Source organism: Anastrepha ludens, chromosome 6 (assembly GCF_028408465.1).
Source record: "Anastrepha ludens isolate Willacy chromosome 6, idAnaLude1.1, whole genome shotgun sequence".
Classification (NCBI taxonomy): Eukaryota; Metazoa; Arthropoda; class Insecta; order Diptera; family Tephritidae; genus Anastrepha; species Anastrepha ludens.
The window spans coordinates 34,467,914-34,486,877 of record NC_071502.1 but is presented as its reverse complement, the minus strand read 5'-3'; the positions used below and the strand labels follow the sequence as shown (position 1 = coordinate 34,486,877).

At 35.9% G+C, this 18,964-nt stretch overlaps 1 protein-coding gene across 11 annotated transcripts in view; it reads left to right on the top strand.

Moving 5' to 3' along the window:
- The first annotated feature begins 485 nt into the window (after nucleotides 1-485).
- Nucleotides 486-18,964, top strand: part of LOC128868466 (rho GTPase-activating protein conundrum) — a 65,439-nt gene continuing 46,960 nt past the window's right edge. For 6 of the 11 annotated variants that reach the window (XM_054110587.1, XM_054110586.1, XM_054110581.1 and 3 more), the window contains exon 1: nucleotides 486-719. The gene's annotated coding sequence lies outside the window, so the exon portion shown is untranslated. Of the gene's footprint in view, nucleotides 720-740; nucleotides 762-9,405; nucleotides 9,695-18,964 lie in introns of those variants that run through there. The other 5 variants (XM_054110584.1, XM_054110582.1, XM_054110578.1 and 2 more) reach the window with 3 other exon arrangements.

Genomic DNA, 18,964 nt, shown 5'->3' with positions numbered 1-18,964 from the left:
AGAGAGCAGTATACGATCACTTGCTGAAAGAACGCATTGGAAATGTAGCCGAGCAGAAATCGAATGAGTGCGGCAATATTGCATTGTGTATGGCAGTGAGCACCTAGCACCTGTAAAGAAAGTAGCTGAAGTGAACGAAATATGCTTTGAGACACCTGAGCGGCTGGTGAAAATAAAGGTGATGTGATGTGAAGCAGTTATTTAGTCAGTGAACATACCTCTCGGCTATCAAAATGGACGAGCGCATTGATCTTTCCAGTAGAGAAGCAATAGTACTTTAATTTATTTTAAAGAGCGCTCCGTGCTCTTAGTTTTAATTAGCGCGCAGTTGACGTGATCCAGTTCCAGTTCCAGTTTGAGAGTTTGAGAACTTGAATCACCAGCTATCCTCTCCGAGTATTGTGAGCTCAATTACTTCACTACTCCAACATTACTGCCGTACCGCATAGCCGACTCTGAAAAGGCGATGAATACATTTGGAAGCAAAGCAGAGTTTAGTGATTTTGGAAGTGTCGATCGTTCTGGTTGTGTACAGCGCGTAAAGACGTTCTTTTGTGTATTTTCATTTATTTTGTGACGTCGCTTGCACTTGCGACTACTTTCCTCAGTAAAGAGCCAAAAGCAAAGCAACAACTTCAAATTATGTACTTGTTGGCCACTTTTCCAATGCAACTATAACCGACAGCAAACGATTGCTATTACAACAAGTGCAAAGTGAGGTGCGTGTTAACTGGCAAAGCCAAAGTGTAATGTACATACATGTACGTAGTATAAGAATATACACATATATGTATGTATGCATATAAATCTATGTATGTTTATGCATGCGCATATTCGAGTTTTACTTGGGAGCAAAGAGTTGCGGAGCAGGTCGTCGATTGCTTGCTTTGTACACACACATACGTAATTCGTATGAATATACACAAACATGTACCCGACATACATATGAGGGGAATTTGACGCGACGGTATATTTTTCATGTATTGGAGTTTATGCTGAGTGTTTAAATTGCGATTTTGATCTTTTTTATGTCGCTTTTGGCATTTGTTTTCTCCATTCTTTATCATGTTCTTGGCACTGCGAAAAGCTAAAAGTCGGAATAAATTAAACAATACATAGCGATTTTTAAGTGATCATCCAGAAATGGTCACTTTATAAAAAAGACGAAACGCTTCATTGAGCCGGGAGTGAACTGTTGGTGTTTGCACAGATTTAAATGTTACCATATCAAATTGAAATATGTACATATGTGCTTAACGGTGTGATCTTACAAAGTTCGGAATAACTACTCAAATATATATACTTACATACATAGATACATATAGTATATGTATGTATGTATGGTGATAGGTTGCAATAAAAAAGTAATGCATGTTTTGTATTTGTGTTAATCTATAGTACGTGCTTTTCGTTTTGCCTGTATCACTCAGTTGTAGCCATACCATACATATGTATATATGTGTGTATGTATGTATGTAGTTTTGTGAAAGTGTTCGTAGCAGAGTTGGTATTATTAAGGCATTATTTTACTGTTTAAATTGAAGTGGCGGGAAAGGGGAGAAATGCAAACTAAAAATTAAAAATTATAAATGAGGAGCAAATCCAAAAAAGTGTGAGTAAAAACTTGCCAACTCTAAGTGTTTTCACTTTTTCAAACGAAAACGTTGAATGGTGCAAATGACAAATAAGAAGTTGCCAAAAAAACCTTGGTGTCGTGTTAAAACAAAAAAACGCTAGGCAATCGACAAAAAAAAACAAGAATAACTCATGTTTTTATGGTTTATCAGATATGTATGTACATTTGTGTGTATGTATGCATGTTCAAAGCACCTCGAAATATTACATACATATGGTATATGTACATACTGATGTGTGTATGCATTTTTATATAATGAAATATTATTAACAGCAACAGGTATAGCAAGGGAATGAATAATCCGTATGAAAAAATATATGTACATATGTATGTGTATATGCACATTTACTAGGGCGCCACATGTCTCATAAAAAGGGGCTTTGGTAAGTTAGTTCCTGATTACTTTTAGGACCTCCATCGAAATATTTTAGATCTTTAAATCTGCGTATTTTGTAATAAAAAAGGGAAGCTTTTGCTTGCACTGCACCAAAGCTAAAAAACAGTTTTTTTTGTTTACAATTAGTTTTATAATTATTTATCGGGAATATATATAATATAACCCTAACTTAATTGACACACTGGCTACTAGGGCATTCGGTGCTACTCGTAGTATTTACTTGTCATGTTTCCTTTAAATATTTCTTACACATTGCAATATCGTGCTTTTCGCAGTACTTTTTCGATTACATCGAATATCGTCAGTGCAGATAATTATATTTATTTTATTTTCATCAAATTATTGTCACTTTTAAGAATTGTTTTATGCTCATTTGCACAAAAAGTCATGGCTATATTTATGAATAACCAATGTAGCCTATTTTTAATAATGTCAAAATTCTTTGAAATAATAACATAAAACGAGTATAAAATTTCTTGTTGATTTAAAAAAAATTTTATTAAATAATTTTAATTTAATTGCAAAGCGGATATTTCCTATATCTCTTAGTTGTTTTATTTTGGCCAAATGCCGGACACATTTCTTTTCTTTCGTATGAAAAATAGTAAATATTTATTTAAATTTGTTTTTATGTGAAAAATTCACTTTTTTTTTAAACACGATTTTACCTGATCTAACCATGGTTTGCTAGGTCATGCACAACTTCAAAGTCGCGTCACTTGTATGCCAATCCCACGAAAATTGTCTACGAAAACTAGTACTGGGGCAAAAAATGTTTTAAAGATTACTACAAGGATATTCAAGACGTGGATGATTTAGCAAGAAACTAAAGTGGTTTCTATTCATTCCATAAATCAGAGTCAAATTTTAGCGGTAAAATCTAAATGTATTCCAGAGGCTTTCGTTTGTACATGTGAACGAAACTATAAAAATAATTTTTTTATGAGAATTGCCTTTCGGGAACAGGCGTCAGACATATAAAATTACTTTCGAGATTTATTCCATAAACTTATAGTTATTACTTTGGTGCTTTCTTCATTGTTGTGCAGAAAGCAAAACGGACGGGATATTGTAGCAGGTTATACTCCTACTTATCCTTAATCGATCCCGACACATTTAACCCGGGCTTGTCGCTAGGAAAATACAAACGCAACCGGTCGCAACCGGGCAAAAATTACCGCATAATATATAGGTGTATAATTAATTATATATATTATTATAAAAATATATAAATTAAAATAACTCGGCCGCCGTAGCCGAATGGGTTGGTGCGTGATTACCATTCGGAATTCACAGAGAGAACACCAAAATTAAGAAAAACATTTTTCTAATAGCGGTCGCCCCTCGGCAGGCAATGGCAAAACCTCCGAGTGTATTCCTGGCATGAAAAAGCTCCTCATAAAAATATCTGCCGTTCGGAGTCGGTTCAAAACTGTAGGTCCCTCCACCTGTGGAACAACATCAAGACGCACACCACAAATAGGAGGAGCAGCTCGACCAAACACCCAAAAAGGGTGTACGCGCCAATCATATATATATATAATTAATTAAATATTTATTTTACGTAGGGAGTGCGGCTTTTGTTTCTATGCAGAAGGTAGTTGAAGCGGCAGGTTACGATATCTTGTAGAAAAAAACTTAGAAGTGGTTTTATTACCTCTGCGATATTTTTTAAATGCCCGCTTAAATCCACTCACCTAACACCTATCTAACTTTGGACCTAGCCCGTCTATTCAGCACGTTTTCTGGGCTTACAGTTAGATGAAATAGAGGATGACTACCGGTGACTACGTCGTACTGGCATGGCTTGATGAACTGCTACTGCTACAACAACAACAACAGACGAGAAATCATAAACTCTTAAATTCAAACGGGATGTTGATAGGAGACCATACAAATTCTTAGAATCGAATCATCCCTTCCCTTACATTTTTCGTGCAACAAGTAAAGTTTTCTATGTATTACGCAAAGTTTTTATAGAAAAAAAAGAAGTTTTCACTGTGACATTTCTGATTTTCATTTTATGGATCAAATCTCGATCGCAGCAATAGCAACCCGATTTAGGAACGTGAATATTTATTTTAATATCCGGACTCCAATGTCACATAGTGGGTCAATTTTCTGCAAAAAAATAAATATTTCTTATAGCATTGGCAGACGGCGGCGTTAATCCGGATTGCCGCGGCAACAGCTGACTTGTTTATTGGATAGTTTTAGCAGTAAAATATGGACCGCAGGCAACAAATACCCATATTAGCTGCACTGATACTAAAAAATAATTATTTATTCAACGTAATTTTGAATGTGTTAGTCCAAACTAGCCTTGCGTCTTTCTTGTTATTCTTTTTAATGTTTTTGTTTTTCATTCACAAATTAACTGTCGTTTTTCGGCTATGTTGCCATCAAAAATTCCCCTAATCCGCTTAAATTATGGGATTTATGTCTAGTAGTTAGTCCGGAGTAGTTGCACTTAATTCCTGAGATAGTTTTGAATTAAGTCGTTAATCGCGTTTACCGTGTATGCAATTAGATGCCCGACTCAAATTTCGTGTTAAATTGAACCATGAATCCGATTTCTGCTTCTGCGCCACCTTTGGACCTTTTTATTGCAAAAATATTGACGTAAATTTAATATTTATTTCATACATTCTGAAATGAACCAAATCAGCCTAAGTAGACTGTTACTAATATCTGGACTCCAGCGCCACTTAGCGCGTCAAAATAGACTTATAAACTGCCTCTGTAATACCTGTACCAATACACCAAAATTTCATCAAAATCCGTTTAGTGGTTTCGGAATTCAAAGGGAACGCACAAAAATAGATCCTCCCGTGCTTTAGCGAACTTTTCTATCTCTTGACAACGTCCACACGTCATTCTGTTCCACCCCACCTTGTTGAGATCTTTTTATTGGTTATTTATTAATTTGCGGCTTTGTTGTCGTTAATCCGCTGAAAAAACGTCGCTACTCGCACCCATCTATAAATAATTATAAATACCATCTCGCATTTGTTGAATGTATAAATTTGATCATTTATTTACTTATAAGTAAAGTCGCATACATACATACATACATACACACCTCGTATGTAAACAACAACAGAATTTATTTATTATTGATTGTCACTTCTATGCGAATCAGGCTGGACTGTTTGGTCATCGAAGCGGGTGCTTGGGCTATGCCGCCACTTAGCATTAAGTATTGGCGGCGACGATATCACAAATGTGGTTTGCATATAAATATAAAATGATATATACAAAGTCTTGAAACTTGATGGTTCTCATATGTGGGCAATGAGATAGACAACATACGGATTTTATGTACGCAAATAAATGCATGAATAAATTTTATAAACTCTGTACCAGGGTTGCCAGAAGGTATATTGTAGGTGTGTATGCTGCAAATAAAATTGTCAACAAAACCTGATAGGCTCAATTTTACTTACTTATGAGTGTAAAAAATGAAAAAGATAAAAATATGTTTTTATCTACACCAAGCTCGAAGTGCGATGCAGGAAAATTTAGTTCATAAAGGTTTCAGTTCCCCATACAAGCCCGAATAAAACAATAATTCATAAAAATGATTACATTTCCACTTTTTTTAGAGCAACACACTTGCCTGATCGAGTGCAAGAGCTCTATGAATATGCTAAGTCCCGATTTACACACAGATACGTGTGGAAGGCAGACACTGGAAATTCTTTTTTGATATTTCATTCGCGGTTACATGGGCAAAATTGATTTCGACAACATTCGTTGCTTTTGACGTTTACTTCTTTATGTTTGATAATACGAATTAGAAGCATAAAACTTGTCGCCAGTACGGGAAACAAGAACCCCGCTCTCTTCCCCGTCCGAATTGCTCTCACGAACAAAATGTTTCTTTCCAATGTTTCCCTGTGTAAATCGGGACTAAGCAGAATAAAAGTGGCATTATTACAAGCAGCCGCCGTAGCCGAATGGGGTGGTGTGTAACTAAAATGCGGGAGATTTGAATCTCCGTACATGAAACAGTAAATTGATAGGAAAAGTTATTCCTAATAGCGGTCGCCCCTCGGCAGGCAATGGCAAACCTCCGAGTGTATTTCTGCCATGAAAAAGTTGCTCATAAAAAATATCTGCCGTTCGGGGTCGGCTTAAAACTGTAAGTGCCTCCATTTGTGGAACAACATCAAGGCAAACACCACAAATAAACACCTAACAAAAGTGAACGCGTCAATTATTTATTTTTTAAAACCTGGGTGTAAAAAACGCAAAAAATTGTTTTTTTTTTGGAAACGGTGGTCAAACTTTTAAGGCTCACTGTAGATGCATATGTACATATGTACATGCATTAATATCCACTTCCAAATACAAGTATACGCATAAAATTAATATAACACAAATATGAATATTATTTATCTATCTTCAATTAAATTGGATTACCTTCTGTCTTTGTAAGCCTCAACTCAATTTCCCTACCTAACCTATTTTATATACAAAATCAACGAAATAAAGCCGCTGCATGAATTCAAAAAAATGATTAATTCAAATGCCTTCGCTTACCATTTCTCTGTTTGTATAGGATAACAACAACAAAATAAGCCAGACGGAGCTTAGCTCGCAAGCAACTTGCTTAGATCGATGCTTCCAATCACTTACGTATGTTCTTATTGTAAAAGCCTACGTATGCTTGTATATATATACTTATATATTCATAATCGAAAATAAAAACTTGATTATTTACCGAAGTTTGTCTATTTTTGGTATTAATTTTGTTATGTTCACTTTTATTGCTCGCAACGAGAAACTCGTAATTCTTTTCTTTGCCAACTGTCAACGAAATAGTTCAGTGCTGCCGAATACATACATATGTACTCGTATGTGTATATATGCAAATACAAAGCCGATTTATTGGTTTATTTGCAAGTCGCTAAGTGGTTGGCGAATGAAATGCAGATTTTTATTTTTGATAAATCATTGTCTGGAGTTAAGCTTTTTGCACCTCATATTTTAATGTGCGCTTGCACGCAGATGGACTTGCATATGTATGTATGTATGTATGTGCGTGAAGCAGCAGCAGATTGTAAATATTCTTAATAAACTGGCGGTGATAAGAACTCAAGTGGTGAGTTTTGGTCTCAAATAAAGCGGTAATACAAAAACCTCATGAAAACTGGCAAATGCGTGGTAAAAGTACAATATTTGCATCTAACACATTCACTCTCAAGTGTGCATATATGTATGCATATGGTCGCATAGTATTGTGCATAATATAAGCAACTTTTTAGTATTTATATATTAATATAATATTATATTTGCTTCTAAGTAAATACATATTGGATATATTTATTTGTACATAATTGACATTCATATTTGGATGGATTTCGCCCACATTTTTAATGTGTCGCTTAATTATTATAAAGTACTACTCTATGTTACACTAGCCAACGGATTTTACCATTCCAGTGTAGGGAGAAAACAAATTAAATTATCCTGCGAGTATTAAAATGGGCCAACATTACACAAAATTAAAATTTGTTCAATCATTCATTTGGATCATAATCAATTTGTTACCATATGTGCTTCGTTGATTAAAAAAAAAAATTGTAGAAGGTAATGTGCATTTTCTTCCATATAAAACACTAGCAAAACAAAAACATTGTCTGAAACCAATGCGATTTTGTGAGATACCTTTACTTTTTATACTGAAATTTAATGGGCTATAAAACAGAATGCTCAAAATTTTTCTAAAATTCCGATTAAAAGGAAAGAAATTTTTATGAAAATTAGCTCTGGAAACTCAGTCGATGTGGGAACACTCAACCTCATACATAACTGCCAAAATTATGCTAAGGACTTGGAATACGAAAACTACAAACTTTATTTTATCACTCTCTAGAAAAGTGTGCAAAATATTGAATGGAATACTAATGGGATACTGTCTCCCCCCACATCACGCAGTCAAAATGGGATTGGTCCAGAGCGATGCGAGAAATACATGCAACGAAGTTAATACTAGGGGTACTTTGGAATACCTACTCTGCCACTGCCCTCCTTTTTGTCGGACTCGATAAATGTGCCCAGGATCAGCATATTTTTGATCCTGGAGGGATATTGCTGGCAAAAGGCTGAACGGCTTGTTAAAACTCGCGAATGCGTGCATTAAGAATTACATAAAATAATTCTTCGAGTCCAAATACATAGCACTGGCAACACAATGGACCTTAGAACGCTAAGTGAGTTCTTTTCACAGATTAGCCAGCACTACCTAATCTAACCTAACCTTCATTATTATGACTTTTGTCAATGCACCATATTTTAATTAAAATTAAGTGAAAAAAACTAAATGTCAAAATTTATACTCGCAAGGGGTGTGTGAGTTTTTATTTTTAATAAAATAACAAAAATTCGTCCAATAATTTTCTCGTTCCGACTTACGTAAGTTGAAAGAGGTGTTCAAAACAAAGTTAGGCATTAACGTGATAAAATTCAAAATTCCACTTATATTCAAAAAATCGATCGATCGCAGAATCAAAGTAATTTAATAAAATATTTTCACAGTTAAATTGAATGTTTGAATGAAAATATATATAGAGTATATTCTTTTAATTTCACAATAAGAGTAAGTCACGTGAATTTCGGACCATGCCTGGGGATAAAAACGCATTTATGCTCAGCCGAAGAAGTTGCTCTTATTTTCCACAATACTGTATATTTATAAGAGCGCCGTGATTGTAAGAGAAACACCAATTGCCACGCCACCAACTACCAGCTATTCGAGGCGTTGAAGTAAATACATAAATACAAATTGCAAACAAACAATAAAATCATAAGGGCAAACGAAGAGTGAACAAAGCAAAAGAAAAAGTGTGATATTGTGGTTTGACTATGGTCCCAGGTGCTGCGACTAATAATGGATCAAGTAGGACAAAGAGGTAGGGGAGCAAAAGGGAACCCATTTGGAGGCGAACGCGAAACGGTTGCAAATGGGGAACACTTCTAGCTGCATGCACCTTGCCAACTCGCCATAATATAAGCCCATAAGTCTGGCTTGTAAGATGGAGTGATTGATTGATGGACAGATGGTCTAACAGGTTGATGGGCGAATCCATCGATCAGCCGGCTGATCTAGCGGGCACGCAATGTCGTCATAGCTGTTTAATCATTATTCTTAAAACAATATGAGTATAAAGTCACATAATTGTATGCACACGCATACATACATACATCCATACATACATGTGTGTGTGTGCATATTAGATGTACTCGCTTGCAGGCATACAGTAAGAAGGGAAGCATCAGGGACGTATTAAAATGCTGCTCATGGAATCTATTGCCATTGGCGTAAGGTTTCATTGGTTTCAAATGGAGTCAATTTTATTTTTCGCAGTTCGCTACTCTGTGTGACTTGTGCATACTAATCTAAATACGAATAAAGTCCAATTATTTTAAGAACAAAAAAAAATTGAACAAAAACAACCAGAATAGCGAGAAGTGTAAAACAGCAAATCAGCAAATCTTGTCGCGAATTCCTTTAGCTGCATTTTCCTAGAAAGACTAAACGTGTGCAACGACAAACACTGCAAATCAGTGGAATAAACGCGATTTCTGTGCTGCTAGTTTTGCCTGTGGGATACACTAAATCCTGAATTGTGGGCATTGGAAGAGTGGACTCGTAGGTAAGTGAATGCTAATGAAATATAAATGAAAATAATGGGTAAATGGGAAAATGGATTTGATACATATGTGTGTATATATGTAAGTATGTAGGCACATAACACAATTGGTGTGACATACGGACTAAAGTGTGTTATATTATATATACCCAGTGCAAAGGCATACATTAGGGGCATTCACAAAGTTTTGCATAATTAAATAAATAAAAAATAAATAATTGGCGCGTACACGTATTAATTGCAAATATTAAATAAGCAAGAGTACGAGAACATCCCTTGTGCAAAATGGTAGCAAAAGTAAAAGAAACAGTAAGCAGCGCAGAGTCGCATTTGTCTGCCCAGAATTTGGATTATTGCAAATATTTTCCTGCATATTTTATGCTGCTGTGTCATTGCAAGTATTGAAGACTTCCGTAGATGGCTATAGGGATCTCGTAGATATCTTAAAGTATCGATCAAACAAATTAAAGTTTAAGCTCGGTTGTCAAGGTGACATTTCACACCAAAAAAATTCTTTTGCTATTTTTTGTTTGTTCCATTCAGTTGTGAGTTACCGCGTGTTAACAATGGAAGCCAACAAAGAGAAAATTCGGTACATGTTACAGTTTTTCTTTGACAAAAGCGAAAATGGAAACAACATGATGGATCGAATTTCCATCTGCGGAGCCTTGGCCAAACGGAATGCAATCGACCTATTTCTTAAACGGAGGATGAGAAGGGGGTCACATACGAAGGTTCTACTGTGTATTTGGTCGGACTTGAAATAAATCATTTATTATGAGTTGCTTCCGTATCGCTAAACACTAAATTCAGGTCGCTACTGTCAACAACTCGACCTTTTGAAGCTAGAGGTTGCCCAGAGAAGGACAGAATTGGCCTACAGAAGAGGTGTTGTGTTTCATCAGAACAACGCAAGGGCGCATACGTCTGTAGTTATGTGTAATAAAAGTAATCAGCTGTTCTTGAGCCCATTAACGCAACTAAAAATAATTATCTTTAGTTGATCGTTCAAAAGCAACACACTTGACATAAAAATAGACATGACTATATTTTTCCAGTTAAAGAATATAGTTATGTGAACGAAATATTTGCAGCAGTTAGAAATGTGTACTCTGAATTAATTTATGCAAAAAACTCAGTTTCGGAAAATTTTGAGTTGTGACTCTTTTGTATTTAGGGTGCGATATAGTCTGGATCTGCCATCAAGCGATTACCAAATTTTTCTCCAATTTTAAAACTTCCTGGGTGATACGAAATTGGTATCAAGAGAAGATTATGAAAATCCATTTCTGGAGCTTTTCTCCAATAAGGAAGCTACCTTTAAAATGGCAACAAATTATACAACAAAAAGGTGCATTTTTGACCCAAATTGGACAATACGAAACATCATAAATGATGATTTGAATTTTACGCCGAAATAATGGATTTCTTTTTCCACAAAGTAATAATTGGCGCTTACACTTTTTATTGGGTGTTTGGCCGATGTTTGCTTGTAATCACCCTTGCAAATAGCGACATACGTCAATCATATTTGACACTTGTGAACTAGACAGCTGCAGCATACAAACAGACAAGCAACGGAGCGCTGGAAGTCCAAATCGAGATTTTCATCACTCAAAATCATTTTCTTTTATTTATTGAAGTAAAAAGTTATTCAGGTATCCAACTTTTACACATCAAATTTGTGGTTTTTCTCATTTGATGTGGAAATTAGCTGGATAAATTGGAATCGAATCACTCGGTACTGGTGATTAAGTTTACAATGTCCTACTAGTAGTTCAAATGTGCTGTATGTCTTTTCTGCTGAGGTTTAGGATTGCCTCCACCTTTACAGGTTGTGGATCAAAGATTCTTTTCGATTGTCGCATGCCCATTTGGACTCTCTAGTACTCGATTAAGTCTCGTTGTCTCGTAAAAAGGCACTTTTGAAGTAGTTATTTACCCCGCAGAAAGGTTTAGTACCTATGAAGGGAGTGTTTCAACCCTTTTTGGCTAAAGTGTCCGCAATGTCATTCCCTTCGTGTTTCTCAACAAAGTTACTTCATGCTAGAGAATTTTAAAACATTCCCAGACTAACTTTCATTGGAATGAGTAGCTATCTAGCGATTTTAGAGCTGCTTGACTGTCAGAGAGATTGGTGATATTGGCGCCACACGTGGCTCTACGAAGACATTCTTTGACACATAGCTCTAAGACGTTGACCTCCGACTCAAAAATGAAAGTCGTTTTTTCCATTGCAAATGCCTTCTTGAAATGCGGGTCGAAAATTCCAGCCCTGGCACTACTGTCTTCCATTTGAGACCTAACAGTAAACCACACCTGTGCGCCCTGTTTCGAAGATATTTCATTATTTCTCTACGCTGAACGATCACTGCTGTTTTTTGTAGACAAGTATAAATTTTGGTTGCAGTTTTCAAATTAAAAAAAAAGACATTTTCTTTAGTAAGGTTTGCTTTAAACGACACTTTGATTCGTAATTTTGCAGCTGCTCAGATAAAGATAATCGCTAATATTCTGTCCACGCGAGCACAATTAATTTAACTCTGTTCTCATCAAGTGCAAGTGACTTGCAACATCTTTTATTGAACCACTATTGTTATGTAAACAAACGTCACAACTTGATAGCTTTGGAAATGTTTGCCTACATATAAATACATACATATGCATATATAGATTCATATAAATAGAAGCATGTATTGTATTTCTGACTGGAACATACGCTGGCGCACATACATACATATACGCCACCCAACTGTAGAAAAACAATTTGTTCGTGTGTATGAATGTATAAATGGAAACATATGTACCTATGTAATTTTACTCTTGAAGACAAGGTATGTGCACTTACATATATACAGTATAGGTGTACACACACCCCTTTTTGCCAGACAGACAGACATAAAAACATTTTTTACAGATATTGCGCGAGAAATTCGAGTTTTTAATTACACAAAACAAATCCACAGAGCAAGTCGCACAGACAGTTTCGTATGTATGTATGTGTGTGTATGTGTGCACTCAAGTACAAATATTTGTGATCGAGCATGCACCCATACACATGTAAGCAAGCATATAATGATTTTCATCGAAAGTACATGAAAATTCAAAACAAAATGTTCAAGTCACACCCAATAGGTTTTATACTTATCTCATTGGCTTGGGGAAATTTTTGAAAAATGTGATTGTACTGAACTTATTGAATTTATGTACATTATGGAGTAATTAACCATCCGATTAGTGATAATATTTGTTCGCTAAAAGTAGTAGTAAAGTCCACCGTGGTCTATAAGCAATTGGGACACTCAACTAATTGTAGAGAAGAGAAATACGACACAAATAGAGAGAATGATATATTAGAGATGCTGTCTACTCCATTCTGGCAACTACTCCAAAACTGTCCATAGTTTTTTGTAGGTGAGAAAAGCGTGTTGAACGAGCGTTCATGACATGCTTTTGCATGGAGTTGTCAATTAGGTGTTGAGCAAATACAGGAAGGCAAGCCGCTTATCCATTTTTGGACCGGGCTCCAATCTTATTTATAAAAGTTTGTTTATAGTTTATAGACTCTTAAAAACTGTCATCTTATTTTGCTGAGTCATTGTGAGTATGTCTAGAAAAGTTAAGGAGTTTGTGTAGATTCGCTATAAGTTACTGGGACCGATATAGTCATATAAATCGTATTTACGGTTCGATTTGGTTCATAAGTCATAAAATTTGAAATCATGTCAAGATTTCCTCTGGGAGTCTAAGAAAAATTATTTTCTGCATTTTAGCTCGCTCTTTACAGAAATGTTGGATATAGAAAAGGTGTATGTGTTTAACATTTTAGATTGCTTTTGTTTTTTTTTTCTCTTTTGCCCACAAAGAGCATTGAAAATATGATTTGCAGATTGATTTTATAAAAATCTGCTGAACCCATCTTCCTGAAACCAATCATTTGAGGTGACGGGCTTTAGTTAGAGAGCAGCGCATTAAACAGCACAATAATAAAAAATATTTGCAGAAGATGCAGTAACTAGTCTGGAACACGATGTACAAAATGCAGAGGTGTGGCCAATATCAGACCGTTAGCCGGCTCTCAGCGATTTTAAAGGAATCAGCTGATTGGCTAACATAAGCGGGGTAATGACAGCGGTTTGTTTACGACAAAAAGAAAATGAGAGTGTGTTGATGATACAAAAAAAAAAATTAACGCAGTTCTCGCTCATGTTACTTCGACTGAGTGTATACGTGTGAAATAAGCGGAGAGGATTCTGCTGCCGCGTTCTCGGTGACGTGGCAATCGAAGTTACTCTCACAATTTTGGTTCGGAGGGCCAAACCTGGTAATCTATCTTCCTTGAGTCAGAAAGCTCCTCTTATGACAGTGGAACGACCCGGGCTTATATTTGACCAATATTTATTGGAAATGCTTATGCTGTTAGAATAATAGCAACAACAACGGGACAACCCTATTTTGAGCAAAAAATCTTAAATTTTTAGTCACTTTTATTTACATATATACAGAATCATGCAAAAACTCTTATTTTCATACGAATGTGGCGTGGAACAAAAGTACGCATAGTTTAATAATTCATGGATTTCGTGTACGCAACGCACCAAAAGAAAGAAGGGAAACTTGAGAGCAAAGTGATATTTAAATTTGAAAGAAAGCTGATAGTTTCTGTTGGATAAATTTTTACCAGAAATAAAAGCAGCCGGTTAAGCACGGCTCACTATAATTTCGTAGATAAAAAAAAAATTTAATTTGATGTTGCAAAAAGTAAAGTTACTCGCTATCTCTGAGCTCTCTGAGCTCAACAAAGTTATCGAGCAAGATTCGCCGCTAGATGGTATAACTCACTATTTTAGAAACAAATGTAATTTTTGGCAGCTCTATTCCAGGGCTGCTAAGACACGTTTACTTATACTAGTTGCTTCATCTATTCGCCACTTGCTAACGCTTGGCGAAACGAAGAGGTCTAGAACTTTGATATGGAAGAAGTAAGTCAATCTATTTGGGGCTCTACGGAACGTGAAACAAATTATGTTGTGCTTTTTTGAATCTTATTTTTTTCTTATTTCAATTTTAGTTTTCAACGTAAACAAACTATCAACAGACCTTGAGAATTAAACATTTTTACCGGCTTACTGTTTTAAATATAATATTTTCCTCTTTTTCAATTCCCGAGAATTTCGCTGCTGGGTATTATGTACTGGAAAACTAGCGCTATGAATCTAATAATGCGACAGGTGTATTATAATATTTCATTGCTTACTTGACGCTTTGGAAGGTAATGGAACCAGTATTGATTTTTTAGTCTTTCTAAACAAATTGAGTTTGAAAGTTGGCATAATTTGTTTAGTTTGGTACTAAACTTCTGTTAGAAATTGTTGAATTGTTGTTGAAATTTGAAGCCTGTTGCTGATAAAAAATAAAATAAATTAAAGCGCACAATTCTGTTAGGTGTTTAGCCGAGCTCCTCCTTTTATTTGTGGCGTGCGCCTTGATGTTGTTCCACAAATTGGGGGACCTAACTTTGCAGAAGTTATTTTCGCCGAGCGCGGGGCTTTCGAAAATATGGAAATAAGACCAATAGCCGCCGTAGCTGAATGGGTTGGTGCGCGACTACCATTCGGAATTCACAGAGAGAACGTCGGTTCGAATCTCGGTGAAAACACCAAAATTAAGAAAAACATTTTTCTAATAGCGGTCGCCCCTTGGCAGGCAATGGCAAACCTCCGAGTGTATTTCTGCCATGAAAAAGTTCCTCGGCTTGAAACTGTAGGTCCCTCCATTTGTGGAACAACATCAAGACGCACACCACAAATAGGAGGAGAAGCTCGGCCAAACACCCAAAAAGGGTGTAGGCGCCAATTATATATATATAGTATTTATTAAAGGAAAACATATCTTTCCTCTTCCATTCCAACTCCGGCGCTTGTTATACGACGCTTGATTAGCTACTGAAGACAGATTGTAAACATTTTAATGACAGAACGCGTTATGTGAACGTGATGTTATTTCATAAAAAGTAACATTACCGCAATTATTACCACTCGAGCACACTCTACTCACTTACGTGTAGAAGATCAAGCATTTGGTGATTTGCTTAGTTCTAAGCCCTTTCGCATGACCGCTCGAAATGTGCTCAAAAATCCGGTGCAAGGTACAAAAGACGTTCAGTTGGGGCCTGTCCATAATACCTTGCGTGGGCAAGACTATTTGATCTAATGAAATGAAATGTTACAGGGTAATCAAAATTGTTATTTTTCTCAAACTTTAACAAAAAAAAAATATTTAATTCAAAAATTATATAATCAAAGTATTCATTTTTATGCAGTATTTCGGTGGAGTTTTTGTTCACGGATTATTCCGTCGAACAATGCAAAAAGGTTAATTAGGAGCAGAGGGTAGAAATAATTGCGCTTTTAATATTCATCGGAACGAATTCTTTAATGAGTACTCAATGAGAACAAATAAATTATAGTGATGAATAGAAGGTGGGCCCATAATCTAATGTAAGTTTCTAATTTCGACTTTTTTATAATCCTGGAATTATAATTTTTCCTTTACCGTATCTTATTAGCGTAGTTTATTCTGAGATTTGTTTTTATTTCGCAGACGTATATGCAGAAAATTTTCCTAACTGACAAAGCTCCAACAATAAAGATTAAATTGCGGAATATTGAAATTAGCAAAAACACATATCCGCACGTACTGTTGTTTTTATCTCCATTAAGAAATATATGCAATATTCTTATTCTGTGTGCATACATGCATATGCAGGCAGTGTAGACATATGCATCTTAACTTGTATAAGTACATATACAGCCATGCATACACACGTGCATATATGGACATTAGGGTGCCTCACCAAAAAGAGTTGCGGCTTTTCCACCAGATCTAAAAAACTTATTGTGTTCTAAGACCGCCGTAAAATTTCGGAAAACTATTATGATTTATTTCTTTATTTATATTTATTTAAGTGCATGAATTGGAAACCTTACAGACTATAAGCTGCTGGATCGACTTGAAAATAAAATAAGTTTTTAAAAATATGTTTACTAAAAAATCATCTCAGATCATTGAAAAGTTTAATCCTAAGAGGCCTGCATAAAAACGTTCCAACGGAATCTAAATAAAGAAATTTTTTGTTTTTGATATTTCAGACCTTTTTTGAATGTAGTTTTAATGAAAAGTTGATTACATAATTCAGCCAAATCTTGGTCGTTTTAGATTTCTAAGGTATCGTTGGAAACGTTTTTTGTCATTATTTTCATGTTCCATTATTACTCTTTTCATTCTTGAAGCTTAAACTTTTCTATAATATAAAAATTTTTGGGGAAACATTTTTAAATCTTATTTTATTTATAGAAAAATCCGTCCAGCTCACGCAAATGTGAATATATTTCCTAAATAATTTGGTTAAAGTTTTAAAATATAATGAATTTTATAATTACAATGGAAAAACAGTACCGATATTTTTTGTATGTGGAGTGGTGCACCCTAATGTACATATGTATATGGGCATATGTGTGTATATATTTACTTAACTTATTATAAAATATTAACATACTCGTAATAAGGCTGCTTTGCCATATAATTTAGTTTAATGCTGACACCGATCAACATGTTGGCGCGGGCCGCCTGGCATTTCCGATCTTATCGAACAACTAGAGAATGTGGATTGTCGGCAGCAATATCAGCTAATCAACACCATGCAACTTGCATCCACTCTCAGTTTTCGCATCCTCTCCTTGCCTCTACCAACCCAATCGAATGCTATTATATATTTTAACGATAATATTCTGTTGTCATAGCCCGCCGTTGATTTGTGCTGAGCATCAACGAGAATAGTTGTTTGTGGTAGCGTGTTTATAAACTTACAGCAAAGTTCGAGACGACAACCGATTCCTTCCTTTACGAGCTGCAATCAAACACAACGCAAAATGCGATTAGCTACGCGTTAAGTCGGCATCTGCTCTGCATCTCAATGCCATTGAGGAGGTTGTTGGCGTCGCAACATCCGCTTCATCTCCCACTGCAGTTGCCCTGCCACCGCCCTGCATATGCACATACATACAAGTAAGTACTTACTAGTCGACCACGTACGCCTAACGTTGTTCAGTGCGCAGTACAGGCTGACATACCCATTGCCCAGAAGATAGGAAAGCAACAACATAATTATACATTCGATCGATAGTTCCTCAGATGCTGTGTGTCGCCTGTGCGTTTACAGGATGCTGTTGCAATAGCAGTGCAACAACAAGAACAAATATGTGTTCAGTAACATTCAAATTATTTGTTGATAGTACGTACGAGCCGAAGATTGCAGGAACTGGAGGCGGGGATCAGGAGCTGTTACAGGTCTACTTAATGGCAAGTTGATGACTTTGAAATCGACGTGTCGTTACCCACGGGAGGGACGGTAGCGGCGTCAACATTGTGAAACCACGCAGAAGTCTTAAAAGCTTGTTTAACATTGATTAAGTTAGGAGTTGATTGCGACATTTAACTGGTTGCTTTTCGCCTGCGCTTGTAGCGTTAGCTGATCAAGGCGCTGCCAGTTGGTATGGACGCAAAAAGCTTCAATTACTCCAACAGGATGTTGGACCGTGAAAATTATGATAACTAACAATAATACCAGCGCTGATGGGTAGATTTGGTCGATCGGTGTCTTGACCGGTTGATTGCTGCATAATTGGAAATGCATTTACACATACATACACATGCATTTACTTACATATGTGCAAAAGGGAAAAGTTAATGATTTGAATATCAATGGCATTACGATGTATTTACAGAAAAGGAAGCTGTCTCTGCTGAGAGCAATGCACAAGTTTAGGTTATAGAAAGGTCCGGTTCACTTGATTAGAGGCAATACATAAATGGAATAAAATGGTTATTAAAGCCCCCGTATTTGATCTAGTAACACAAGTTTTTCTGATAATTGAAGTGAAGACTGTACTTTGCTCGAAAATAAATGTCTCAAAATATTATTCCATCTAACGGTATTTCAGAGCAGTAAAACTTCAGTAACTGTGCTTGATTTATTGGTTCGCTTGATTAGAGGCGCCCAGTTTGTCTACATTATTGGCGCATTACAGCTGTGAAAAGATATCGGTTTTTGTGTTTGGTCAAAAACTTATTAATTCTAATAAATTGGAAAAGCTAAGAGGTTTAACAGATCGCAAAAAGGACAAATCGATATCTTGTTCGCAGAGGGACTTTCAAATCGCCAAATTGCCAAAAAGATTGGTCGAAGTCCAAACGTTGGAGATCTTTACATAA